Genomic DNA, 17272 nt, shown 5'->3' on the forward strand with positions numbered 1-17272 from the left:
TAACTTGTGAAGATTTTGTTCCATTGTGTCTAACTTTTGAAGCTTTTGTCCCATTTGTTGCATTAATTGTAATAACAATGCACTGGTGTCTGAAACATGTTCCTCAGTGCTATTCGGCAATGCATTTGAACCGGTAATATTCGCATTTTGAAAACGAGGAAATGTGTCTTGACTTCTTTGAGAAAACGGCGAGGACGCAAAACCTGAATCTTCAGTATTTGCAGGATTGTGTCCTGTCATTTCGGATTCCTGAGGCATGCTGTTGCCGACCGATCGATAGATAATGCTTCCCTGTTCACTAATTGTTTCACTGCCTACACCATTATTTGCAGCCAGCTCCATTTCTCTATGCACAATTACCAAATTACTACTTTGAACATTAGATAATTCATTACATGGTGGCGCTAACACACTGCTTTCGTCTTCACTGTCATTTCTCAGTTTACGAGGGTCGGTCAAAAAGTAATGCCTCCCATTTTTTTTCTACTTAAAGAAATTAAGTTAAGTGAAAAATTTGAATTTGGCGCCATTCCTCAAACCTTCTTCTGCAATCCACTGCAGTAGTAACTTTCTGTGTCAACAGGTGGCAGCACAGCAGAAGTTTGTAAGATGGCCGACATCGATGTTCGTTTGAGACAGCGTTGTGTGATTGAATTCTTGAATGCAGAAGGTGAAACGCCCATACGCATTCATGAAAGACTGAAGAAGGTGTATGGTGTTGTGACAGTGGATGTCAGCACTGTTAGACGATGGGTTCGTCGTTGTAAGGAAGCTGAAGGGCAAACACCGTTGACTGACGAAAAGCGGAGCGGCAGGCCGGTGAGTGCAGTGACTCCACACAACATTCAGCAAGTTGATGACATCATTCGTGGTGACCGTCGGGTGACTGCAGATGAAGTGTGTCGCATTATTTCTCTTAGTAAAGGCAGTGTGATCACGATTATTAAACAATTGGGGTACTCAAAAGTTTGTGCACGGTGGGTTCCAAGAATGTTAACCGATCAGAATAAAGAGGCAAGGAAAACAATAGCCTCCCAACACTTGCAGCGCTTCCGTTTGGAGGGAGATGAGTTTCTGAAAAAAATTGTGACCGGGGAAGAAACATGGGTGCATTTTTTTGAACCCGAATCAAAGAGGCAGTCAATGGAGTGGCGTCACACAAGCTCGCCGAGGAAGAAAAAATTCAAAACTGTGCGATCGGCAGGGAAAGTTATGGCAACAGTTTTCTGGGATACAGAGGGTGTGATTCTGGTTGATTTTTTGGAGCAGGGATGCACAATAAATTCTGTTCAATACGTCACAACCCTCAACAAACTTAAAGCACGTCTTCAGCGAGTTCGCCCAACAAAATCAATGGCAGATGTTCTTCTTTTGCATGACAATGCAAGACCACACACCAGTCGTCACACCTCTGACGAGATTGTCAAAATTGGATGGGAAGTTTTGCCTCATCCCCCATACAGCCCTGACCTGGCACCATCAGACTTCCATCTGTTCGGGCCACTAAAAGAAGCTCATCGTGGGATTCATTTTGAAGATGAGGAGGCCGTCAAAACATCCGTGTGTCAATGGCTTAGGAAGCAGAGCTGTGATTTTTACCGTGCTGGGATACATGCCCTTGTTCAAAGATGGACCAAAACTGTAGAGATGGGCGGAGATTACATTGAAAAATGACAAAATGATCCTCAATGTTGTGGTTTTCAACCTATGTAATTGCATTTAAATTTGCTGACAATTAAACGTAGAAAAAAAATAGGAGGCATTACTTTTTGACTGACCCTCGTACTTTGGAGCCTAGTATTACGTTTTTCACACGCCATTATTGTCACAATATTTCACACGACAACACAGAAAAGCACAATTTGAAGAGCAAAATAAGAAAACACATTAACATAGCATTGAAAATAATCTCTCGTTAATTGCAATCGCAGCTGCGAAATACTTGGTGCAAATCTACATGCATGCCACAACTGTTTTACTGTATAAGAATGAAAAACTACAACTACAAAGGAAATTCTCTCTACAATTACGCGCTAGCAATAAACAAAGGCTGCACTAATTGCACAAACTACAAGAAAAAAAAAATCAGAAGATTCCAGTGAGGTATCCTCGGCTAAGGGTCGACATATGAAACGTTCCCTTTGAACAATTATACACGATTGTGCTTAAACTGACACACAATATTTTTAGCGCAACGCAATCTGACTTTCAAAAATCCCTACAAAAGAATAGCCCTGACTAACATTAACCTATACCTTTCACAAATCCCTTACCTCACAAAAATCTGGGTTACTCGAACTACTGCAATATAGCGAGCGCCACTACTGCCAGCTAAATAAAAGATTCAAACTACTTAAGGCACTAACTCCTGACAGGCATAGTTAGCAAGTGAAAGATTTTTATGGAGAACAAACATTGTATTTACCTTAATAGTCATCAAAAGTCATAATATATACAGCAGTTCATGACATCCAGTCTTACAAATTTCAAAATTCCGCCATTTCTCTCCCCACATTCACCACTGCTGGCGGCTCACCTCCAACTGCCCAGCGCTACACGCTGTTAACATCCAACTGCCCAACACTACAATGGCAGACAACAATGCAAACTAGCCACAGACTGCACACAGCACAGCCAGTGATTTTCATACAGAGCGCTACGTAACGTTGCCAATAAGAAAACATAAACAGCCTACTTACAATGCATGCACGCTCACACACACACACACACACACACACACACACACACACACACACACACACACACACACACGCACACACACATCCATTTTGTAATATGTATGGATTATAAAAAGGCAAGACGTCACAACGTGACTTTTAACTCTTAGTCACCATCAAGAATACACAATTTTATTGCAAGCTGGTCTGAGTGTTCCGATAACGTCACCTGTCATGGCTGACATCAATTGTCTGGTGAACTTATTGGATATAACGTTAATACTTAAATAAAATTTATGAAAACTTGGAATGATGGCAAGCTGCAGACATATGAGCGACAACTGTTATTTTAGTATTTTTTTTTATTTCAGTCTACAGTCACGCTTGTGAATATGAGATGAAAACATATATTAAAATTATTTAAGTAAAATATTCGCTTGTATTTTAATCTGGCAATGTAACTGGATTAACCTTTCAGGCATTTGCTATAGTAGTACACTGGAGCGAAAATATTACATGTCATTAAATAACAGTTCAGATGAGAGTACGGTGAGAAAGTTTCGAATGATTGTAATTGTTGTAACTCATATTGGAGGGGATGAATATAATGTTATTATAAAATGGCATTTGAACTATTCTTGGAATTTTTTGAGTTCTTATATTCCTCTTCTACCATGTCATTACTTTTCTCTCCGTTTGACAGAGCTCCATCTGTATGTCTAAATAATTAATTTAAGTGGTGTAGAGGTCTGAATAAGCTACCCTCGTTCTCCTGTAGTATCACAACCATGTCTGCAAGTAACATTTTCATGAATATCTTCATACTTAAAATGCTAATCAGTTTCGTTCACTAGGGTTTATTAAAAACTAAAAATGACACTTCAGAATGGTAACCGGTTTCGACTTAATGAAAAATGATCTTCAGACCATGTCTCTGAAGCGTTAGACATCAAAATTACACACTTATTCTACATGTGGATAGACACACTTAATAAAATAAGAAGTTTTTGTTAAGTCTGTCTGTCCATATTTATTATATGTACGTATTATAATTTGTTATATATTTTTGGCGTTTTCCTCTAGTATTTAAAATCTTTCTACCATTTTTTCCTGATATGTCTATGATGAATTATGATGTTTCTTAACAGATCCATGCTGCTATAAAGGCTTAAAGCAACAGTGCATCACCCCTCTTGTTCACATGAGCCATATTCATCTCTAAGATCGTATACTCGCTTTCTGGTGGCTAGGTAGCGACGAATTGATTCCGACTAGCGATTAATTTCTCATAGCAGACCTGTAATGCATAGTATATTAAAAACGTTTCTGATTAAGGTGCATTATCTCATTGCTTTACAGGCGACAGGTCATTATGTTGTTTTAGTTTCTGTATCTGTGACAGTACTGGAGTTTGATTATAGCCTCAACATTATTTCCATAATTAGGTAGGTAGCAGCAGAGAGTGGCGGGATGAAGCAGATGACAATCTGTGTGAAACTATACGTTCACTACCCCATGCCTGAGATCAAGGAATAATTTCATAGAATCAACTAACATACTCCTCAACAATCAAAATCGACTCGAATGACAATCTTATAGTTCTCTGCAACTATTCGTTGTAGAGCAGTCTTGAACATGTTGATTATGTGGCACTGTACCTCCTGTATGACTGGTCATTGTAGGTCCTGAATAAGTGTGTGCAACGCTAATTCAAGCTGCTCGTCACCAACGAAATACAATTGCAAGAATTTCGGCCTTTCATGCCCACATGGGCATTAGTGACCCTAATCTAGTACGAAACTGTCGCCATTGCATCTTGATGCAGCCTCGAACGAAGTCATTTGAAGCACGACTTGTAACGACGTATAGTTTGTAGGAAGTGCTTACAATCTGGTGCCGTTCCCATCATACAAGAGAACAGCTGTGATGGTGGTATTTGTAAAGCTGATAATCTGACTTTACCATCTTGTCCATGATGACGAGTTTTGAACGTTCATTGTATTTCTTCGTGGAATCGTAACGGAACTCCGCCGAGTGTAAATTGTTATTCCAACACAGAGGAAGCCTCGATCGTTCGTATATTGTCCATTATATCTCTGTTTTGTGCATTCCGGATTTGACGTTGGTTATCTGATTCTCGGTTTCTGAGTGAAAACTCTGAGTCGCGTTAACGTTTGCTTTTTGTTCCTCGCTTCTGCTGTCGCATACTTGTCCCGCTCTTGTGTGCATCTTTCCTCTCCCGTTTCGTTTCTTCGTCCTAATTTTTTTCTTAGCAAATTCGCATAAGAGTGTGTGAACACAGTTTTACGCTTCGGCATCCTGTCTGGAAACGAAATTATGTAATGAGTAATATTAAACCACCCCAAGTAACTAGTAGGAAGTATGATAAGGATTACACTTACGAAGAATAAAGCAAAAGATGAATAAGAGAGGTGAATGACGATAACTTGCTAAATTATGAAAAGAATTATACTCACGAAGAATAAGTGAAATGTTTATTAGAAGTCACAGTAGGGTACCGTTCGATTGTTCATTTGTTAGTTACGAGTATGTTTGTCTTTGAATCTATTTGGATGTTTGTCTTTGTGTCTCTGTCGATCGTCGTTAAAGTGTGATTGACGAAAATGTGCTAGAGATTAAAAACTGATAGATTTGTTATTACATGTCGTTATTAAAATCTGAATGACGAAACCACGGAAGCATCGTATTATGTCGGACGAATGAAACAATAGACGCCTTTTCATGTGTACGGCAAAGTTCGTAAGTCACAGTGGCACACTCACCCACTGCAAAGCACAGCGACCAAACTCCCTTATATATTTATAGTAGTCAGAATGACGTCAAATCGCAAAGGAAGGGAGAAAACGTATGACAGAAGAAATATAAATAGTTACAAAATGTATCAACAAATGGCGCTGTAGGCATCATAATTTAATAGTGGTCGACTACAAGTGACAAATGAATCATCCAACAATGCCTAAGGTGTACGTTTGACGTTAAAAAACTGTACTACTCAGTGTGCATGGATGTACAGGTGTGATGATGTTAATTACGTAAGGCCATCCACCTCGGCAAAGTTATATCACATCGGATAGGAAAAATCGGTTTTTAATTGTCCTGAGGCCAAAAACCGCATAAAAAGCATGTATCAAAATCAAATCGGATTATTAATTTCCGTGTGACTGGCACAAAACATGTTCAATGTGCTGTCCACCGTTTTCTGCAACAAGTTGAAATCGAAAAACAGCATGTTTCACAACTGATCGAAGTGTTTCCGCGGTCATGTTCAGAATGAATTGCACAATGCGTGCCTTCAGTGCACCTAAGTAGGGAAATGGCGGCTGATAATTCTAGCATTTCCGAAATGGCACTTCAGCAGCTGCTTAACTGGATTTGCAATGTGCGGAGGTGCGACTTATTGCATAAAAATGATCCCATGCACAGATCCACGCTGTTGTGGAGCCGGAAAGACGTGGTTGCGCAAAAGTCACTCACGGCGCTTACCAGTGACGGTACAGGTAACAGTACCGGATGCACCTGTCTCTTCGAAAAAATATGGCCCTGTGATAAATGATGCCGTAAACCCGCAACACACAGTGACCTTTTCAGGATGAAGTGGTACTGGTTGCCTTGCGTATGGATTTTCTGTTGCCCATATTCGACAATTTTGTTTATTAACATATCCTGTCAGATAGAAATGGGCTTCGTCTGTCCACAAAATCTTCCACGGCCAATCATTGTCCACTTCCATACGAGCAAGAAATTCTAAAGCAAAAGTCTCTCTGCCATACGATTTTCCCCTTCTTCGATAATATTCCGTTGCAACTTGACATCATTCTGACCAGTGGTGTTGTTTCCAAAGGGTTATGAAAGTTTAACTATAATTATAATCTCTCTCTCTCTCTCTCTCTCTCTCTCTATATATATATATATATATATATATATATATATATATATATATATATATATATATATATATATAGGGTGCAGCCAACTGCATGCGGTGGCTCATGTCGGTATCAATGACGTGTGTCGCTTTGGATCGGAGGAGATTCTCTCTGGTTTCGGGCGGCTAGCGGAAATTGTAAAGACTGCGTCTTGCTTGCGGGATTAAGGCGGAGCTTGCCATCTGCAGCATCGTCGATAGAACGCCCTTTGGTGCAGAGCCGAGTGGAGGGTCTGAATCAGAGGCTCAGGCGGTTCTGCGACCGTGTAGGCTGCAGATTCCTTGACGTGCGTCATCGGGTGGTGGGTTTCTGGGTTCCGCTTAATAGGTCAGGAGTCCTCTACACACAGGAGGCGGCTACACGAGTAGCAGGGGCTGTGTGGAATGGACTGGGCGGTTTTTTAGGTTAGAGGGTCTCAGGGAACCACAGAAAGGGCGTCCGTCCTAAAGGGGACAGGTAAAACACAATAAGTTAGTTGTACAAACGATCAGTATTGTAATTGCAAATTGTCATAGCTGTGTTAGGAAAGAACCAGAGCTCCAAGCCCTAATAGAAAGCGCTGAAGCTCAAGTAGTTATAGGTACAGAAAGCTGGCTAAAGCCGGAAATAAGTTCAGCAGAAATTTTTTCAAACGATCTGACAGTGTTTAGAAAGGATAGATTAAATACAGTAGGTGGTAGAGTATTTATTGCTATCAGAAGTAGTTTGCCTTGTAGTAAAATTGAAGTAGATAGTTCTTGCGAAATAGTATGGGTAGAGGTTATACTTGAAAGTCGGATTAAACTATTAATTGGATCGTTTTACCGACCCCCGACTCAGAAGATATAGTAGCGGAACAGTTAAAAGAAAACTTGAGTCTCATTTGAAATAGGTATCCCACTCATACAGTTATAGTCGGTGGTGACTTTAATCTACCCTCGATATGCTGGAAAAATCATACGTTTAAAGCCGGCGGCAGGCATAAAACGTCATCAGAAATTCTACTGAATGCTTTCTCAGAAAATTATTTTGAACAATTAGTTCGTGAGCCCACTCGAAGCGTAAATGGTTGCGAAAGCATACTTGATCTCTCAGCAACAAATAATCCTGGACAAACAATGAGTATCGTGACGAATACAGGGATTAGCGATCACAAGGCAGTTGCTGCTAGGCTGAATGCCGTAACACCTACAACCATCAAAAAGAAACGCAAGGAATATCTATTTAAAAAAGCTCATAATAATGCTATTAATACCGTTTTAAGAGGCAGTCTTCATTCCTTCCGATCTGATCATGTAAGCGTAGAAAAGTTGTGGAATGATTTCAAAGAGATAGTATCGACAGCAATTGAGGCATATATACCACATAAATTAATAAGTGATGGTACTGATCCCCCATGGTTCACAAAACGGATCAGATCGCTGTTGCAGAAGCAGCAAAAACAGCATGCCAAATTTAAAAGAACGCAAAATCCCCTAGACTGGCAAAGTTTTATAGAAGTTCCAAATATAGCGCGTACTTCAGTGCGAGAGGCTTTTAATAATTTCCATAACGAAACTCTGTCTCGAAATCTGGCAGAAAACCCAGAGATATTCTGGTCATACGTAAAGCACGCCAGTGGCAAGACGCAATCAGTACCTTCACTGCGCGATAACAACGGTGAAGTCACGGATGGCAGTGCCACTAAAGCAGAGTTATTAAACACGATTTTCCGAAATTCGTTCACCAGAGAAGACGAAGTAAATATTCCTGAATTCCAATCAAGAACAACTGCCAAGATGAAAAACATAGAAGTAGGTATCCTCGGTATCTCAAAGCAGCTTAAATCACTTAATAAAGGCAAGGCTTCTGGTCCAGATTGTATACCAGTCAGGTTCCTCTCAGAGTATGCTGATACAATAGCAATTATATACAAGAAGTAAAGGAAACAAAAGAAAAATTCGGAGTAGGAATTAAAATCCATGGAGAAGAAATAAAAACTTTGAGGTTCGCCGATGACATTGTGATTCTCTCAGAGACAGCAAAGGACCTGGAAGAGCAGCTGAACGGAATGGACAGTGTGTTGAAAGGGGGATATAAGATGAACAGCAACAAAAGCAAAACGAGAATAATGGAATGTAGTCGAATTAAATTGGGTGATGCGGAGGGAATTAGATTAGGAAATGAGACGCTTAAAGTAGTAAATGAGTTTTGCTATTTGGGGAACAAAATAATTGATGATGGTCGAAGTAGAGAGGATATAAAATGTAGACTGGAAATGGCAAGGAAAGCGTTTCTGAAGAAGAGAAATTTTTTAACATCGAGTATAGATTTAGGTGTCAGGAAGTCGTTTCTGAAAGTATTTGTATGGATTGTCGCCATGTATGGAAGTGAAACGTGGACGATAAGTGGTTTAGACAAGAAGAGAATAGAAGCTTTCGAAATGTGGTGCTACAGAAGAATGCTGAAGATTAGATGAGTAGATCACATAGCTGCTGAGGAAGTATTGAATAGAATTGGGGAGAATTTGTGGCACAACTTGTCTAGAAGAAGGGATCGGTTGGTAGGACATATTCTGAGGCATCAAGGGATCACCAATTTAGTGTTGGAGGGCAGCGCGCGGGGTAAAAATCGTAGAGGGAGACCAAGAGATGAATGCACTAAACAGATTCAGAAGGATGTAGGTTGCAGTAGGTACTGGGAGATGAAGAAGCTTGCACAGGATAGAGTAGCATGGAGAGCTGCATCAAACCAGTCTCAGTACTTAAGACCACAACAACAACATACAACCACTGGTTCACAGAAAGATTCGCACCTAAAGCTGGAAAATTGCTCAAGTCACAGCAATACTCAAAAAGGGAAGTAGGAGTAATCCGTTGAGTTACAGGCCCATATCATTAACGTCGATTTGCAGTGGGGTTTTGGAACATATACTGTATTCGAACATTATGAAGTACCTTGAAGAAAACGATTTATTGACACATAGTCAGCACTGATTAAGAAAATATCGTTCTTGCGAAAGACAACTTGCTCTTTATACTCATGAAGTAATGAGTGCTATCGACAGGGGAATTCAAATTGACTCCATATTTTTAGATTTCCAGAAGGCTTTCGACACCGTTCCTCTCAAGCGTCTTCTAACAAACTGCGTGCCTATGGAATATCACCTCAATTGTGCGACCGACTGGGTACGTGATTTCCTGTCAGAAAGGTCACAGTTCGTAGTAATAGACGAAAAGTCATGGATTAAAACAGAAGTAATTTCCGGCGTTCCCAAGGAAGTGTTATAGGTCCTCTATTTTTCCTGATCTATATTAATGATATGGGAGACAATCTTGATAGCCGTCTTAGATTGTTTGCAGATGGTACTGTCATTTACCGTTTTGTAAAGTCGTCAGATGACCAAAACGAATTGCAAAATGATTTAGAAAAGATATCTGTATGGTGCGAAAAATGGCAATTGACACTGAATAAAGAAAAGTGTGAAGTCATTCACGTGAGTACTAAAAGAAATCCACTAAATATCGATTACGCGATAAGTCACATATATCTGAAGGCTGTAAATTCAACTAAATACTTAGGGATTACAATTACAAATAACCTAAATTGGAATGGTCACATAGATAATGTTGTGGGTAGAGCAAACCAAAGACTGCGATTCATTGGCAGAACTCTTAGAAGGTGCAACAGGTCTACTGATGAGACTGCTTACACCACGCTTGTCCGCCCTATTCTGGAGTATTACTGTGCGGTTTGGGATCCACATCAGGTGGGACTGACGGATGACATCGAAAAAGTACAAAGTAGGGCGGCTCGTTTCGTATTATCGCGGAATAGGGGAGATAGTGCCACAGACATTATACGTAAATTGGAGTGGCAATCATGAAAACAAAGGCGTTTTTCGTTGCGACGGTATCTTCTCATGAAATTTCAATCACCAGTTTTCTCCTCCTATTGTGAAAACATTCTGTTGACAACCACCTACATAGAGAGAAATGAACATCACGATAAAATAAGAGAAATCAGAGCTCGTACAGAAAAAGTTAAGTGCTCGTTTTTCCCTCGCGCCTTTCGAGAGTGGAACGGTAGAGAGACAGCTTGAAGGTGGTGCATTGAACCCTCTGCCAGCTACTTTATTGTGAATAGCAGAGTAATCACGTAGATGTAGATGTAAGTGTGTGTGTGTGTGTGTGTGTGTGTGTGTGTGTGTGTGTGTGTGTTTGTGGGAGAAGTTTACGATTCTTCCAAACCCACTCCCCGCCATTGTTATGCGGTGGCAGCAATCGCGGTTGAGCAGATTGGAGTTTTTGAAGTGATTGCTATCACATTGTGGTGTTAATCAGGAAATCTGTCTCTTGCACTTCAATGGGTATTTCAAAGGGACAAATTCAAGACTTAAATATTTGGTTGGTGCATAAGTTTGTAGCGTATTTGTTTTTTATGTTGGTATTCCGGTTGCCATGGGTTTATTTATCATGGATGGTCATTTTTTATTTGTAGTTCACTGTTGCTATTTGTGTTGGCGTGTTGTCTTTTGGAGATAGTGGGTGTAGCTGTATAAATGGGCAGCAAGTGGAGAAATCGGAACTTTTCCGATATATTCTTCCGTTTCAGTTCCACTGGTGCATGACAGCAGCAGTGGTAGCCAGAAACATTTGCACCGTGTATGGGGATAATGCGACTGGACAGAACACGACAAGGAAATAGGTTTCTCGCTCTGAAGGTGATCGTTTTGACGTTAGCGACACTCCACGTTTAGGAAAACCTTCGGGATTTGATGAAGATCGTTTAAAAGCGTTAATCCACAATGATCCACGTCATTGTACTTGAGAATTGACAACCGTGACGAACTGCGATTATTCCACCAACGTGCGACATTTGCATGCAATGTGGAAGTTCCAAAAATCGGATGTATGGATCCCGTATGCTCTAGGCCAGAATCTCAAACATCAGTGGGTGACCATATGTGCTTCTTTGTTTGCTCGCCATCAATAGGCTCGTGAACAACACCAACCGTTCCTATCCTGTATGGTTACTGATGACAAAAATGATGTCTTTATGCTAACATTAGCAAAAGAAAGGAATGGTCGAGCCCAAACAAAGCAGGAATTGCCAGGACGAAGACCCGCGCATCCACAAAAGACAATGTCATGCATCTGGTGGAACAGCGGCGATGTGGTGTACTAAGAATTGCTTCCCGAGTTGTGACCATCACTGTTGACATTTAAAGTCATCAACTGGATTCCGTAGAAATATTGGAACACGTGAGGCAATACTGACCCTACGGCTTATCTTATAAGCTAGATTAAGGAAAGGCAAACCTACGTTTCTAGCATTTGTAGACTTAGAGAAAGCTTTTGACAGTGTTGACTGGAATACTCTCTTTCAAATTCTGAAGGTGGCAGGGGTAAAATATAGGGAGCGAAAGGCTATTTACAATTTGTATAGAAACCAAATGGCAGTTATAAGAGTTGAGGGGCATGAAAGGGAAGCAGTGGTTGGGAAGGGAGTGAGGCAGGGTTGTAGCCTCTCCCCGATGTTATTCAATCTGTATATTGAGCAAGCAGTGAAGGAAACAAAAGAAAAATTCGGTGTAGGTATTAAAATCCATGGAGAAGAAATAAAATCTTTGAGGTTCGCCGATGACATTGTAATTCTGTCAGAGACAGCAAAGGACTTGGAAGAGCAGTTGAACGGAATGGATGGTGTCTTGAAGGGAGGATATAAGATGAACATCAACAAAAGCAAAATGAGGATAATGGAATGTAGTCGAATTAAGTCGGGTGATGATGAGGGTATTAGATTAGGAAATGAGACACTTAAAGTAGTAGACGAGTTTTGCTATTTGGGGAGCAAAATAACTGATGATGGTCGAAGTAGAGAGGCTATAAAATGTAGACTGGCAATGGGAAGGAAAGCGTTTCTGAAGAAGAGAAATTTGTTAACATCGAGTATTGATTTAAGTGTTAGGAAGTCGTTTCTGAAAGTATTTGTATGGAGTGTAGCCACGTATGGAAGTGAAACATGGAGAATAAATAGTTCAGACAAGAAGAGAATAGAAGCTTTCGAAATGTGGTGCTACAGAAGTATGCTGAAGATTAGATGGGTAGATCACATAACTATTGAGGAGGTGTTAAATAGAATTGGGGAGAAGAGAAGTTTGTGGCACAACTTGACTAGAAGAAGGGATCGGTTGGTAGAACATACTCTGAGGCATCAAGGGATCACCAATTTAGTATTGGAGGGCAGCGTGGAGGGTAAAAATCGTAGAGGGAGACCAAGAGATGAATACACGAAGCAGATTCAGAAGGATGTAGGTTGCAGTAGGTACTGGGAGATGAAGAAGCTTGCACAGGATAGAGTGGCATGGAGAGCTGCATCAAACCAGTCTCAGGACTGAAGACCACAACAACAACAACTGGCACATGTTGCAGACGCTTTCCAAGAACAACGACCAGGAAGACTACTTGAGGTAATGATACTTCACGATAACGCCCGCCTGTATTCAACTAGACACAAAAAAAGAAAAAAAAACACTTTGCAGGTGTTGGGTTGGAGTGTCATTCCGCACCATCTTATTCACTTGATCGTGTGCCATCAAATTTTCACCTTTCCCGCTCTCTGTCTAACAACGTTAAGGAACTTCTTTTTCGGTTGAAAATGCGTTCCGAATGTAGCTTGACGAGTTCTTCGCCTCAAAATCACGTAATTACTACATTCGAAATATCGAAAAGTTACCCCGGCGTTGGCACACTGTTGTAAACAGTGGCAACACTACTGGCAATTAAAATTGCTACACCACGAAGATGACGTGCTACAGACGTGAAATTTAACGACAGAAAGAAGATACTGTGATATGCAAACGATTAGCTTTTCAGAGCATTCACATAAGGTTGGCACCGGTGGTGACACCTACAACGTACTGACATGAGGAAAGTTTCCAACCGATTTCTCATATACAAACAGCAATTGACCGGCGTTGCCTGGTGAAACGTTATTGTGATGCAGAATATGGAATCGGTGGGTTCAGGGGGGTAATACGGAACGCCGTGCTGGATCCCAACGGCCTCATATCACCGGCAGTCGAGATGACAGGCATCTTATCCGCATGGCTGTAACGTATCGTGCAGCCACGTCTCGATCCCTGAGTCAACAGATGGGGACGTTTGCAAGACAACACCCATGTGCACGAACAGTTCGACGACGTTTGCAGCAGCGCGGACTATCAGCTCGGAGACCGTGGCTGTGGTTACCCTTGACGCTGCATCACAGACAGGAGTGCCTGCGATCGTGTACTCAACGACGAACCTGGGTGCACGAATGGTAAAAGTCATTTTTTTTCGGATGAATCCCGATTTTGTTTACAGCATAATGATGGTCGCATCCGGGCTTGGCGACATCGCGGTGAACGCATATTGGAAACGTGTATTCGTCATCGCCATACTGGCGTATCAGATGGCTCTGAGCACTATGGGACTTAACTTCTGAGGTCATCAGTCACCTAGAACTCAGAACTACTTAAACCCAACTAACCTAAGGACATCACACACATCCATGCCCGAGGCAGGATTCGAACCTGCGACCGTAGTGGTCGCGCGGTTCCAGACTGCAGCGCCTAGAACCGCTCGGCCACCCCGGCCGGCTACTGGCGTATCACCCGGCGTGATGGTATGGGGTGCCATTGGTTACACGTCTTGGTCACCTCTTGTAGACGCTTTCAAGCTCTGTTTGACTCAATGCCCAGGCGTACCAAGGCCGTTATTACGGCCAGAGGTGGTTATTCTGGGTACTGATTTCTCAGAATCTATGCACCCACATTGATTGAAAATGTAATCACATGTCAGTTCTAGAATAATATATTTGTCCAATGAATACCCGTTTATCATCTGCATTTCTTCTTGGGGTAGAAATTTTAATGACCAGTAGTGTATTATTGATGACTAAAGTCTCTTTTATGTGTATCTGTTATGTTTATTAGACTTAGGGAAAAACGATACTAACATATGCACCAACCTAATGCAGTGTTCTCGAGATTATACGAATATTGTTTCATATTAACGAATATTTTAGAATGTTATAAATTTTTCTTGAGTGTTCTAGAATGCTCCAGAGTGTTCTAGATTATCCTGGAATGTTTTAGAATGTTCTGGAATATTATAGCTCTACATTTTTCTTTAATATTTATGAATATTTCGGAAATATTCTCGGTGGTCTACAAGAAACGAGTAAGTGCGTGGCAGGTACGTTATTTCAAACTAGCGGCCCAATCTGGTCTTGCGCCTGTGTCCCTGTCCAGAAAATTTTCCTGGTGTAGCAGTATTTTTGTTTTTGGGTCATTGTGTAGAGTTATTATTAAAATTCTTATTATATTATTAAGTAACTGAAGATTATCACTTTCATATAACTTCAGCGATTTAAGCAGTGCATGCCAGGAAAGTCTTCAGGAGGCACGAATGTTACCTGTTACATACTTAATTGGTGTTCGGAGTGACATCTCGTGGGGCTGCAAGATACCGCACTGCCCGGTCTGTCTGGCTGCACTGCCAGTTCAGCACGAGCTACAGTTCCTTTGCTGCAGCCCGAATGCAGTGGCAGTATGATCCAGTCCGCACAACTGCAACTAAAGTTCGGGCGAGCTTCGACTACCTACTGGCCGCCCGATGTTAGCGCCAGTCCGGCGTGAGCTGCATTTTCTGTGTGACCTTCTCTCACATTTCCCTTCACACTTATTAAGTATTAGCTCTATACCAATAACTCTGTTTGTATCAGCTCAATCAGTGTAATATCTGATATGCCTTGCATCACAGGGCGTTTAGGTAGTCGGTAGTAGCTCACGTTGACCTCCTGGTAGCCACAGCTCATGCTGGCCTTGTGCTGCAGTAGGGCGAATTTACACCTGAATGAATAGTTTCAAGGAGTTATGCCATTCACGCTAGTTGACAGCAGCATCGTTTCCACTGTGGTGAGGGATTTTACTTCATCGTAGGTCACATCATCTCTCAAGCCGTAGCTTGCAACTGCCTGAGGCTGCATTGGATGGCCTTACATCCGTATGGGTGATTCCTAGGAGCCGTTAGATGGCAATTGCATCGTTTTTACTGTGGAGGGGACTTTAATTTATCATAATTCAGCAAATGCGTATGAAATATTTATAAATTATATGCAGAAACCTTCCTCATGAATCAGTCTAGTTATCAGTGACATCCACATCAAAAAGCCTACTGTGGTCCCTGATATTAACTGAAACATGCAGACAGAAACTACAACGGGGGAATTTAATCCATACATGTACAGACAGACAGATAGACAGAAGATAGAAGATACCTCTTGAGGGGTACAACAACCGAAGTTCTACATCTAGCTGGGAATGATTATCTACCTGTCCTCCTCCAGATTTCATACTGTGTGCCAAACCTGACCAGACACATTCCCACTCATTCATCCTGAATAATACAGGATTATTGCCGACCACAACTGAAACGCATACCATGTTCAAATCATCATCATCAACATCTGGAACAGTTTCCAATCCCAGGCTGGGTGTGTTTGGAACACAAGCCTCGTCATCTAGTCCTGTTTTCCTACCATCTTTCTGGGTTCACTTTGGTCCAGTCGTCGCCTCTTTTTCCACCCCACTCCTTCACACCATCATCTTCCTGTTGGTCATTTCCTTTGCATCTCATTTATCGTCTTGGGAATCCTCTTGTTTTCCTTTCTCTTTAAGTGCCCATACCGTCTTAGCCTTAATGTTCACTGTTTCTTATTTCTTGTTTTCCTCTATCACACTTTTCATGTGCTTGACACTTTTCACCTTCTTCAGTCGGCCACCTCCAATCCTTGTTCCGCTGATTGGTCTATCTTTTTTTCTGGTTGTGAACAACATCTCACATTTATTTACATTCCATTCATTTCCATAGTGTCTCATAGTTTCTTTCCAAGCATCGAGCTGTTCCTGAATTCCCTCATTCCTGTTCCCTCACAACTCCAAATCAACCGCAAACACCATTACTTTCATTTTTCCCTCTCAAGTCTTTTTTCTGCTACCCTAGTCATTATCCCACCCAAGCCCACAATGGCGAGGAAAGGTGACGATGCGCTGTCCTGTTTCACACCACATGTTTGCTAGAACCAATTCGTCCTTTAATTTAACACTTCCACACAACTCAGACTTCCACAATATATCTCCTCCACTCTGCTTATCGTTTCTTTATCCATTCGCTTCTTTTCTAGTGCTTCCCAAACTTTTCTTCTGCCGACGCTATCAAATGCCTTTTCTATCTCAAGAAAAAGGTCATCATCAGGACCGTATTATATACATGATAAAAACCTTAAAACATGTGTGCAAATATTCATAAAAATGCTTAAAAATGCATGAAAAGTGTCGAAATCTGCAAGATCAAATAATAAAAAAACATGGTAGTTACTGTGTGCATTACTATCTCAAAGTCGAACATGTGCATATGAATTACGAGGAAGAGTGCCGTTGAACATGTGCATATGAATTACGAGGAAGAGTGCCGTTCACGCGAAAAACTGGTACATTTAGAACGCTGATATCATTTTCTGAATACTTTCCGATAGAGGTTAGGAAAGGGTCTTTCTGGGATTATTTTCTAAAAATTTGCAAAATGGGGAAGGATACCGTGTTTCAAGAATTGTTCATTCTTTGCTATTGTTGTCGGTAACAAG

The sequence above is a fragment of the Schistocerca piceifrons genome, chromosome 1 (genome assembly GCF_021461385.2).
Source record: "Schistocerca piceifrons isolate TAMUIC-IGC-003096 chromosome 1, iqSchPice1.1, whole genome shotgun sequence".
NCBI lineage: Eukaryota > Metazoa > Arthropoda > Insecta > Orthoptera > Acrididae > Schistocerca > Schistocerca piceifrons.